General features: G+C 36.5%; 1 pseudogene; it reads left to right on the top strand.

Moving 5' to 3' along the window:
• Positions 1 to 301: 301 nt before the first annotated feature.
• Positions 302 to 739, top strand: LOC102857384 (annotated as a pseudogene).
• Positions 740 to 12,900: the final 12,161 nt, after the last annotated feature.

Raw genomic sequence — 12,900 nt, 5'->3', positions numbered from 1 at the left:
AGATGTATAGCAAGTCACTGGAAAGATTATGGACTGAATCAAATGCACTTTTGTCCTCAAACGGACATCATTATTCCTCAATAATTTGGAGAGGTGCCTACCTGCACGTTTCCCCAGTGCTATGTATCTCCTTATTTCCTAACTGTTAACACCAGGGGTATTAATTGTGAATCCAAGCAAGATGACAGTTTCAATCTCCTCTCCATCCATCATGATATTGCCTATAGATAGGTTGAGTGGTAAGAATCTTTGTTTTCTTGACGTTAAGATGCAATCCATAGGCTGCCGGACGGCTGCCACCATGAAGTTCAACCCTTTCGTTACTTCGGGTCGCATCAAGAACCGCAAACGCCACTTCAGTGCCCCTTCGCATGTGCGCAGGAAGATCATGTCCTCCCCTCTGTCCAAGGAGCTGCGGCAGAAGTACAACGTGTGCTCCATGCCCATTCGCAAGGATGACGAGGTCCAGGTGGTGCGAGGACATTACAAAGGTCAGCAAATTGGCAAGGTAGTCCAGGTGTACAGAAAGAAGTACGTCATCAACATTCAAAGAGTGCAGCGTGAGAAGGCGAATGGTACCACAGTGCATGTGGGCATTCACCCAGGCAAGGTGCTTATTAACAGGCTGAAATTGGCTAAACATCGGGAAAAAATTCTTGAACGTAAAGCTAAATCTCGGCAAGTTGAAAAAGAGAAAGGCAAATACAAGGAAGAACTGATTGAGAAAATGCAGGAGTGAATGCAACCTGAGGAGCAACCGCAGTTTAACTAGATTTCCATCTGAGTATGCGTTCTTGTGACGTTCCAAAATGACCCTCTCATTCAGAAGTGACTATTAGTCTGCTTTTGCAATTTTGATTCCTGTTTTTAAGAATAAAAATTGGAAATGTTTTTAAAAAAAGATGCAATCCATACTTAAGGATGCATTCCTTGATCTTCTGCAACAAATGCTTCAAGTCCTACTCACTTTCAGCAACCAAGGTTGTGTCACCTGCATAATGCAGGTTATTGATGATCTGATCCTGATGCCACACTCCTCTTCACAGAGTCCAGATTTTCAAAGAATTTGTTCAGCATACAGCATACAGATTCAATGTGTGTGGAGAGAGAATACAGCACATTTCCTTCTCAACAGCCTCCTGGTCCAGGCATAGGCTTCTCATGAGCACAATCAAGTGCTCTGGGATTCCCATTCTCTTCAATGTCAGCCACAACTTGTCATGATCCACACAGTCAAACGCCTTTGCACAGTTAATAAAGCACACATAAACGTTATTCTGGTATTTCTTACCTTTAGCCAGAATACACCAGACATCAGCAATGATTTCCCTGGTGACGCGGCCTCTTCTAAATCATTCTTGAACTTCTTGAGTTCCATATCTATCTACTGTTTTAGCTGTTTTTTAATGATCTTCAATAGTATTTTGCTTGCATGTGATGTTAATTATATTGTTCAATAGTTCAATTAATTATATTATTCAATCCATGAAGAAAGCAAAGGGTCATTACAAGACAGAGGAGAAAGAAAAAAAAAATTGATGTTAGAAGAGACTCTCCAAATTGCACTGGATGTTGAGAAGCCAAAACAAAAGGAAAACATACCAAATTAAGAGATCTGAATGGAAGATTTCATAGGGCAGCTTGGGAAGAGAAAGCAAAGTATTATGATGGAATATGCAGAGAGCTGGAATTGGAGAATAAAAAGGGAAGAACTCACTCTGCATTTCTCAAGCTGAAAGAACTGAAAAACAAATTTAAGCCTTGAGTCATAATATTGAAAATACTATGAGCAATATATTGAATGACCCAGAAAGCATCAAAAGAAGATGGAGGGAATACACAGAATCACTGTACCAGAAAGAACGGATTGACACTGAAAAATTTCAGGAAGTACCATATGAATAGGAGCCAATAGTAATGAAGGAGGAAGTAGAAGCTGCATTGAAGGCAGTGACAAAAATAAGACCCCAGGGATTAATGGGATACCAATTAATTTGCTTCAATTAACAGCTGCACCTTGGATGCGCTCACCAGTCTATGCCAGGAAATTTGGAGGACAGCTGTCTTGCCAACATATTGAAAGAGGTCCATATTTGTTCTCACTCAAAAAAAAAGTGATCTGACTAAATATGGAATGTGGAATAGTTGTCTACTACCCAGAAAAGTACACTTAAATCAGTTAACATCTATTTTGTAAGAGTTGTTGCTTGTCTATCGGCTTGAAGTAGTTGATTCAATGGCTTTTAACAACAGTGGGTAAGGAATTGTGCTACCAACCTAAATGCAGGTGATTAAAATTCACCAACTGCTCTGTAAGAAAAATATGGGCACATTGCACAGCCTCCAAAAACCTGCTGGAGGGTCAGCTATGAGTCAGAACTAATTTGATGATGCATAACAACAGCAACAACAATAACACTATTCTCAAGAAGGAAGCCCTGTTGGCACAGTGATTGTTTACTAGATTGCTGAATAAAAGGTGCAGTGGTCTAAATGCAACAGCTGCTCTATGTGAGAAAAGATGTATTAGTATAAGCTCTGTAAAAATGTACACATCAATTCTTTCATCTCACATATTCAATATACAGTTTTCATATGCATAGAAGGTGAATGAAAACTCCAAGGCTTGGTTCAGGTTCACCTTAGGCCTCAAAATGATCTCTCTGCTTTTAAATACTGCAATATAAATGTTAAGTATTATAATTTGCTCTTATAATACTGCTCTTTAAAAGGGCTTCTTTTGCCGTAGAATTGCTCCCTGCTGTATGTTGTTTGATTTCTTGTTTGCTGCTTCCATGAGCTTTTGCTGATTGTGCATTCATGTAAAATGAAATCCTTGACAATTTCAGTCATTTCTGTTTGGCATGATTTTTCTTTTCTTTATACTGTAATCCATACTGAAGACTATAGTCTTTGATCTTCATCAGTAACTGCTTTATGTACTCTTCTCTCTCAGCAAGCTTATAAGGGTGTATCACCTGCATATCAAAAATTATAAAAGAGTATCTTTTTCTAATCCTAATGCCATATTAGTCCATTTTCTTGGATTCGCTCAACATATAGATTGAGTACATCTTATGGAACGATACAACCCTGATGTACAACTTTTTTTTTTATGTTTTAAGTTTTTATTTTATGTTGGTTTGCTTACAAAGTTTTTGTACATTATGTTTCTTTATTTTAAATCATGTGATTATCAGTATCCCACTATTTTGTTCCAGTGACTGCTTCATGGTCAATGCAAAGATTCCTCATGAGTACAATCAAGCATTTTAAATCACATTCTTCACAATGTTATCTATAATTTGTTATGATCCACAGAGTTTAATACCTTTGTGTGGTCAACTAAACATAAGTAAATAAATATCTTTTAGTGTTCTGTACTTTCAGCTTCAACAAACGGTCAGTAGCTTTATCTTTCTTGAATCTACAATTAACAGCCTAGGTACCAGCAGTCAGGAGATAAGGAGACACATTCATTGCATAGCATTGGGAAAATCTGCAGTTAAGGACCTTTCTAAATTACTGAGGAGTAACAATGTCAGTTTGAGGACTAAAGTGTGTCTGATTTAAGACATGGTATTTCCAATCATTTGCTATGCATTTGAGAGCTGGACAAATGTAAGGATGACAGAAAAAGAACTGAGGCCTTTGAGTTGTGGTATTGGAGAAAAACACTGAATATCCCATGGATGGTCAACAGAATAAACAAATATGTTTTGGAAAAGGTACAGCTGGAGTGCTCTTAGGAGGCAATAATGATGAGGCTTTACCTCACATACTTGGGCATGGTCCTAGAAGGAGCTATTCCTTGGAGAGGGAAATGATGCTTGGAAAGGTGGAGAGTCAATGAAGGAAAGGAAGACCCTCAACAGGGTGGATGGACACAGTGATTGCTATAATGGGTTTTTGTGTATCAGGAAATGTGAGGATGGCATAGGATAGAATAGGGTTCAAATCTTTTGTTCATAGGGTTGCTATGAGTTGTACTTGCCTTGATGGCACCTAACAAGAACAAAAACAACTTTCAGCCAAGGATCTATTTGGTGTCAGCAATGGCAACCTCCTTGTTTCATATCCTCTTGTGAATCTGGTTTGAATCCAGGTGAGGTAAAAAAAGGACAAGGAAAGAAAGGTGTGTGATGTAGAGAGGATGGAGTCTTTGGATAATGCACATTGTTAAGCCCTGGAGACCTGAAATGTTAATGGTTTAAAGCCACCTCGGGACTCCTTAGGTGTAAGATCTGCTTCTGAGAGGTCACATCCTTGAAAACCATATATAATGGTACCCACATGTCACCATGAATCAGAACATACTAAAAAACAATAAGACTGATAACACAATTGCAAAACGGGCAAAAACATGGCAAGAATTTTCACAGAGGAGGACATTCAGATGGTCAACAGACACATGAAGAAATGCTCAAAATCACTGGAAATATGAAAAGTGCAAATAAAAAAAATCACGAGATACCATCTCATTCCAGTAGCAGTGGAGAAGTTTAACAGGACAGCAAGTACTAGATGTTGGAGAGGATGTGGTGAGATAGGAATTCTTATACATTGCTGGTCAGATTGTATAATGGTACAACCACTCTGGAAGGCAGTTTGATACTTCCTCAAAAATCTGAACATAGAAATTCCATAAGACTCACCTATTCCATTGCTTGGCATATACCCTAAGAAAATGAGAACTGAGGCACAAATTGAGACTTGCACACCAATATTTATAGCAACATTATTCACCATCACAAGAACATGGAAACAACCCAGAGGTCCAACCACAATTCAATGGATTGAGAGAACCATATATAATAGATCTATTCTGCACCCATGGGGTCACCATGAGTCAGAACTCACTCAAAAGCAATACGAACAATAAGAACATAACTATATTATATCTTTTATTCTCACAGAATTCCTTTTTACAGTTACTGTGGTGTCTTTAATAAATGCTTAATGAATAAATCTGCCAACTAAAAAAATCAATCTGATTTTTTATGCATTAGAACAAAATAAGGATGTAGGAAATAACAAATTAACAAGTTATCATGTCCACAAATAACTTGATACAGCATGTGTTTAAATATTTCTCTGTTTTGATTGGATTGGCCATGTATTTAAAAAAGACTTTTGGCTGCCAGTCTGGGGCTATTTTCAGGATGGGAAGATAAGTGGAATGGCTGGATTCTGCAAAGATGTGTTTTCTGGTTTGGGGTTGGGTGTAGGGTGTGCCTGTTGTTCACAATAGGGTGTGAGCTGATTGGATTTGGCCTCGTATTTAAAAAGGCATTTGGCTGATTTTTTTTTTTGTGTGTGTGTGTGGTTCTCCCAAATAAAACAGGCTTGGAAGCAGGAGTGGTATCCACTTCCAAAAAGAGCTTGCCTCCGGAAACTCTATGAACTTGGAGAAAAGATGAAAGTTTTGTGGTCAAGACTTTCATTCATTGGGTTGTTATGGGTCATCTATGACTCTACAGCACTTAACAGCAACAATAAAAGCAACAACAACAAGAACCGTTTACAGTGAATGTAATAAAAGAGTACCTGTGTTTTGTCTATTTTTATTTGAGTTGGCATTGGGAAAAATCAGTAATAAAATGAAAATCCTTTGCCTGCCACTGGTTCTTGACAATCTTACAAATTGAACATTTTTTTTCATTTATCTTATAGCAGTATATCATTTACCAAAATAGGTTTAGTGGGCATCAATTATATATCAAGATAAACTTGGGGTATGCTCTTCATATATCAGAATACTTTTGCATATTTGGCAAAGATCATACAAATATGCTCTAAACTTGAAGCCCTGGTGGACTATTTGGTAAACACATGCTGTCAACACAAAGACATGATTTTAATCCACCAGCTTCTCCACAGAGCAAATATGGGCAATCTCCTTCTTTTTGATTTACTGGAAACATGCCGGAGAGTCAGCTAGGAGTTGGTTCCTGAGTTCAACAGACAATAAGTGAATAAAGCTTTTTGTGGTTTCATGTCAAACATGACGAAGAATTAAATACATACTCCAAAGAATTACATCACTTTAATATAACTGAGATAAAAATTCTATGACTTTGGCAATCTTTGAAAGAGAGTTATGGACCAGTTCAAACTGATTAAGTCTTGACTGACAGAAATGGAAACAGTTGTGAATATTAAAAACTTAGGTGAAGTGAAACATAATCTAAAATGTGAAAAATTACAAGTCAAAGTCCTGAAATGGACAACTAAGAAGTATGTAGTAAACCAATTTTAGGAGTCTGATGATGGAGACTGTTAAAAGCAGTATATATTCAAACCAGTTCGCTTGGCCACCATCTTTGAGCAGTTGTTTCTGATTTAGCCAGTCAAGAGACTTTGGTTGCTATACAATTTATACCATGCCCTTGGTTTTTCTTACAGATTAATTACGTTTTTAGCAGAATGTAGATTATATTTTTTCCATTCACCCACATTTTACAAATTTGGGTTTGTTTGGTTTTATGTAATCAGCCATGACTAAATTTACCCAATTCCTTACTTTAAAATCAATTTCTAAAATTTGTTGCTTGGTTTTGCTATAAGTTTTGTACTTCACAGAAAATGAAACAAACTATAACCTCTTAGTCTCTTAAACTTTCTGCCCTTTTTGATTTGTTGACATTCACAACAAATAAATAGAGTTGGTTTGCTTTATATTTTGTAAACTCGACTCCTTGAGCCAATATTCATGTGAGTAAATCAGTCAATTACTTATTATTATTACTTATTCTCTCAAATCTGAACCCACTCATTAGTTGTCTTTCTAATGAGTTTTCAGAGGCCATTCATTTCACTGCAGGAGACTGCACGTTTTTCTCCTGTGGAGCAACTGGTGGATTTGATGGGATGGCAGTGCAACTCCTTATCCACTAGGCAACATGAAGTATCTGCTTATGGTGATCACTGTTTCTGTTCTGTGACCCTTTGTTGTTATTGAGTACCATTGACAGAACCAACCCACAGCTGACCCTCCAGGTGGTTTTCAGAGGCAGTTAATCCCTGGTAAGAGATTGCAGCTAGTGGATTCGAACCATGTGACGCTGGGATTGTAGCTTCTTACCACTAAGCCACTAGCATTCATATGGTCTGTCTTTTCCTTATGTTCCCAAAGCACCTGGAGACACTGGATTTCCCAAAGATCCTCAGTTATCACCCAGAAATCATAGTTAGGGGAATGACTTATACTTGGAATTAATTTTACACTTTTTTTTTAAGGTTCTTAACTCATTCCTTCCCTGGCTCTGGACCCATATTTTTAGGATAATATGAAAAGTTCTACAAAATTGCAGAAAGCCCCTGCATGCACATAATGCAAATGTTGGTTGTTTTCTTGGCAATGTCCAAGTTGTTTTGATACAGTAAATACTGAAGTTGTAGGTTAAGTGCAATAGAATCAACAGTGTTGTTGTGTGCTCTACAATCAGACCAAAGCTGACCCTCCAGCAGGTTTCCAGAGGCAGTTAATCACATGGGAGGAGATTGTCTGTCTTTCTCCCGTGGAGCAGCTGGTGGCCCCAAACTGCATGCCTTCAGGATTGCAGCACAGCTTCTTGCCACTAGGTCACCAGAACTTCCTAGAATCAATGATACTGCTTTCAAAAATTAAAGCAAAAGATTCATAAACAGATTTAGGATGCACTTACCTAGTCCGAATAAGCCCTAGAGCTATAGAAGCAAATCTAATTAAGCAAAGTATGTTGTTTGTTGTTAAGTGCTGTCGAGTCACTTGTAACTCAAGCATCCCTATGCACAGCAGCTCTGAATTCTGCTCTATCCTGAGCCAACTTCATCATCTCTGACACATCACCCCCATTACCCGAGTTAGAATGAAAAAAAAAATCTATTTTTAAACATTTGAACCACCTTACCCTGGCCCTAAGAAATAAAACAGGAGAGAAGACTCCACAGAGGCACTTAATTATATTCAGGAAAGAAGAACGAGGAGTTCTTAATTTCTTACTTTGTTTTCTTTCAAGGTACAAGTAGTAGCTTTAGATGCCTTAGTTTAATACTCATTTGGGTAAGTACAAAATAAAGATGTGCAATAACCAAACATGGAAAGTGATTCTTTGCCTATGACTTATATGGAATATTTTTATGAGCACACACAAGACAGGAAACACTAGATCCTTAAAATAGTTTCAGTGTAAAATTTTCACAAGAAGATAGTTCTTTCATCAGTCATTTCTCATGATTCATTTTTTTTCATGAGTGCATTTGGTCCCCTTTGGAAATAGAATGCAGTAAGATGTTTCAGAAAAGGTATTACTCTAAAACGTATAATTTTTATGTGGGAACATGATTAGTCATGGAATATAAATGACTGGAGTATCAAGTACAAAATATGTAACTCTTAGCTCAACTAAAGTGTAATGTAGGAAATTATTGCTATTTAAGACAGTACCTGGAGCAGACATTGTTAGATGGTTGAAACCAAACAAAACTGCTGCATTTGTAAAGTCCATCGACGTCCTGTTTAACCTTTGCTATTGTTGGAAACATAGATCCTGTGTCTTGATTTGTGCTTCACCAGGTATATACTGTGCATCCTTGCATAGCTTCAGGTTCTTTCTCCACCTATAGTCATACATCTCTTTTTATTTTTTAAATTTTTTTCATACATCTCTTTAGATCTCTCTTTTCCTGTGTTTTCCAAGGTGACTGGGACTTAATCTGATCAACTAAGCCAGACTAATGAGCTCATCAGTACTAATATATTCACATGAGCTGTGTTAACTCTCTCTTCTCCAATGTCTTTTTAGATTTCTGGTTCCTCAGAGAAGTTCTCCTTTTACTTCTTATTAAAAGACTTAATTAATGGTGGAAATCTTCCATTAGATAGAGCTGACAACACCATACTAGGTCATGGGATTTTTACTGGACTTTTTGGAGGCTTCCATTACTCCTCAGATTATAAAAGGCAAATCTAATCATTTTATCTATGCCGCAGTTTCCCATTTTCTTTTATCCCTAGGGAACCCTGGTGGTCTAGTAGGTAGAGAGTTGCCCTGATGTACTACCAAGGGAAAGACCAGTGTTTAAAAACCACCAGCTGCTCTGAAGAAGCAATAAGTGGTCTCTGCTCCTGAATGAGTGCTTACCTTTGAAAACTCACTGACAAGTCAGCTATGAGTTGATTCTGACAAGACTAGGATTTTTTTCCACTTTTTTTAGACCACTATTTTATTTGTTGACTTGAAGGTAAGATTTTTAGCTTTAAGTGATACAGTCTTTGTTGAATGACATTATAGTAATAACATTAGATGGTTGTCTATTGCCATTTTATATCATAATTTAGTTAATTTCTTGTTTTCAATTTTTCTGTAGTTGATTTCTTTGAAGGAGCTCCGGTGGCTTAGTAATAACGAATCATGCTGCCGATCCCAAGGCATGTGGTTCGAATTCACCAACTGTTCTACCAGAAAAACGATGGTAATCTCCTCCAGTACAATTTACTTACTCTAAAAACCCACAAAAAAGAATTGGTTTAAATTATTTTCTAATTGATTTCATTTTAGGTGTCTTCTCCTTCAAAGTTAATATATGCTTTTAGTGGGCAACTGCCCCTAACCAATGTATAATGCTTCTAAGAAACAATATAGAATAGTAGAGGGGGTATAGCGTTTCGGATTCAAATTCAGTTATGCCATTTATTGACTGTATGGCCTTAGGCAAATACTAAAACTCTTTTGTGCTTTAGTTTTTGCATCTATAAAATTGGAGTAATAACAGTATCTTCTTCAAAATATTGTATGAGGGTTAAATAAGTAAAATTAAATGAAATGTAAATATTATTAATCATAAGCACATAGTAGGTATTGAGTAAAGACTTGATTAAACATTTCTACATATAAATATTTAAAATTAATAATGCATATAGCAAAAAATATAAGTTTTATCTATGAGCCTGTATTTTTATGTTTTCTCCTTGTTCAAAGAATACTTGTGTGTGTGAACGCATAGTCATATTACACATTCACTTCTAAACCGTTTAGTATTCTAATCCCATTATTAGGGAGCTCTGGTGGCATATTTTGTGAAGTGTTACAATGTTACCTCACACCTCTTCTGGTTCAAATCCACCATTGGCTCTGCGGGGGGGAGATGAGCCATCTGCTGTGCCATTTACTGTCTCAAAAACCCAATGAAGGGTCAGCTATCAGTGGGTTCTGATTCTATAACAATGAGAAAGAACTAGAGATACCTTTTAATTTGTAAGTATGCTTATTATAGAATCTATTATTTGAATTTTTGCATGGTTCAGAATCAGGAAAAGAGTGCATCAGGGATGCATCCTGTCTCCATTCCTTTTCAATCTATATGCAGAACAGATAATTTAGGAATTTGGGCTTTATAAGGAGTAATGTAGCATTAGGCTTGGAGGAAGACCATCAACAACCTATGTTATGCAGATGACACAACCTTGCTTGCCAAAACTGAAGAGGACCTTAAGCTCTTGCTGAAGTAGGTCAAGGACTGTAGTCTTCAATATGGATTGAAGCTCAATATCAAGATTGCAAAGATTTTCACCATTGGGCCAATTGATAGCACCATAATAGCTGAAGAAGGCATTGGGGTTGTTAACAATTACAGCTTGCTCGTTTCCACAATCAACACTCATGGCACCAGCAGTCAGGAAATCAAAAGACAAATTGCATTAGGAAAATCTGCTATTAGAGACCTTTCCAGAGCCTTGAAAAACAACAATATCAGCTTAGGACTAAGGTCTGCTGAATCTAGGCCATTTTGTCTTTGCAATTACTTGCTGTGTATCAAAGAGCTGGACAATGACAAATGATGACAGAAGAAGAATAGATGTCTTTGAGTTATGGTGCTGGAGAAGAGACTTGAACATACCGTGGACCCCCAAGAAAACAAATAGGTCTGTCTTGGACAGTGTGAATTCAAGTTTCTCCTTGGAGATGGATTTTTTAAATTTTTTTAAAATTGTAGTAATTATTTACAAAATTTGAATACATTGTTTTCCAGATCAGACTAGGATTTTGAAGCTCTGTTTCACATACTTTGGGCATGTGGCCAGCAGGGACTGGTCCTTGGAGAAGGACATCATGCTCAGATGGGTGGAGGGACAGAGCAGGAGAGGAAGACCCAGAATGAGATGGATTGATACAGTAATTAGGGCAATGAGGATTGGTTTGTCGGAATCAGTGAGAGTGGCTCAGGACATGGCAGGTTTCAGAGCTGCTGTGTATAGGGTCACTATGGGTCACAGGTGACTCAATAGCATATAACAACAACAACAAAAACATTTGAACTCTATTTCAGACATTATTAGGAAAGATTTGTGTATATTCTTGAAAATAATTTATGTATTATCCAAACTAAGTTTACCAATAGTAAAAATAAGTAGAACATTGCCATAATGATGAATTAGATGATTTCTTAATTTTCCCTTTAATATTAGAGGATTCTAACTACCATACTTAACAGGGAAAAATGTGCAAAATAGAATAATACAGTTCAAAATCATTCTACTGTTGGTAAATATATTCCTTTGCAAAACAATAGAAAAAAACCATTTTCATGATGCAAATGGAAAACTCAGAATAATCATCATCTTCAAGAGAAAAGAAATAGAATAAAATGAAAGAATTTTTATCCATTTTACAATGTAAAAAAACTAATCATCTTCTGAGACAGACATTATTACTTTACTTCAAAACTTAAACCAACAGCAACAGTGAGAACAACAACAACAAAAAACACTATTCATGAAAATTCCAAGAACACCAAGCTGATAATTTTCTGATTTAGTGATCTGATAATAATATTAAAATACTGCCTATTACAGCTACATGATACTCTAATTGCCAAGCACAAAATGAAAATTCTCATCAATTCTTCCCTTTAGTATTCTTCCCCTATCCCAAACCAAGGGAAGTGCTAAAGAAATTAAAATTTTAAAATTATTTCATTCATAGTCTTGTTTTGACTGTCATGATAATCAGAGACAAAAACCCATGATTATGCTAAATTTACATTAAGGGAGAACATCAAATTTAAGAGAGAAAGATATACACTAAATGTCTGTACAGTTTGAGGAATAAATATGATACTCTGAGATATTTTGGAACAACACAGAATAATGTACAAATAGTAATATCATTATTTTTCTACCACTGAAATAAAAATTGAAAAATTCTATTATCAGGAAGGTTACCTGTGAACTCACAGTTTGTCTGATGTCCTTGATTATGTTCAATGGAGAAGAATCCCTGTCTACTGAGCTCCTCTAGGACTTGGACAGGGTTAAGCTCAGATTTAGATCCTTAGATATTGATGACCCTTGCAGAAATAGCTCTGAGCAAGTAATAGGATTTACATAAGAGAATTAGCAAACTCTATTCATTAGGATAGGGTGAGTGGGAGGGGCTAAACCAAACAAAACAAGAGAATTTAAAATCCTATGGTAAATACAATCTTTTCCACCTACTTTGTTATTTGAGGGGAATAATAAAAACATTTACTAATTTCTAGCATTAACCGATACAGATTCTCACTACCCATTTTCTAAAAGTAAAAAAAAAAATACTATTGAAACAAGTCAAATCTCATCAACCCTAGATTTTGTACATATGCATCTTGGTATGTTTTCAGTACTATAGAAAATTATTCATTTACATGCTGAGATCTATGTCTAATATTAAGGCTATTGGAATACTATAACATACTAAGCAAAACCATTATTATAAACCACTTGATAATGCCCTTGGAAATAGGGATAATATTAATATTTAACATGCTTGTTGTGTACCATCAAGTTGGAACCAATCCATACCTGACTCTCCAGCAGGTTTTCAGAAGCAGTCTATTCAGATGGGAGGAGATTGCCCATCTTTTCCCCCCCAAAACAGC

Source organism: Elephantulus edwardii, unplaced genomic scaffold (assembly GCF_000299155.1).
Source record: "Elephantulus edwardii isolate Elephantulus edwardi_28Jun2011 unplaced genomic scaffold, EleEdw1.0 scaffold00318, whole genome shotgun sequence".
Lineage (NCBI taxonomy): Eukaryota > Metazoa > Chordata > Mammalia > Macroscelidea > Macroscelididae > Elephantulus > Elephantulus edwardii.
The sequence above is the reverse complement of the archived record's forward strand: the minus strand, read 5'-3'. Positions and strand labels throughout refer to the sequence as shown.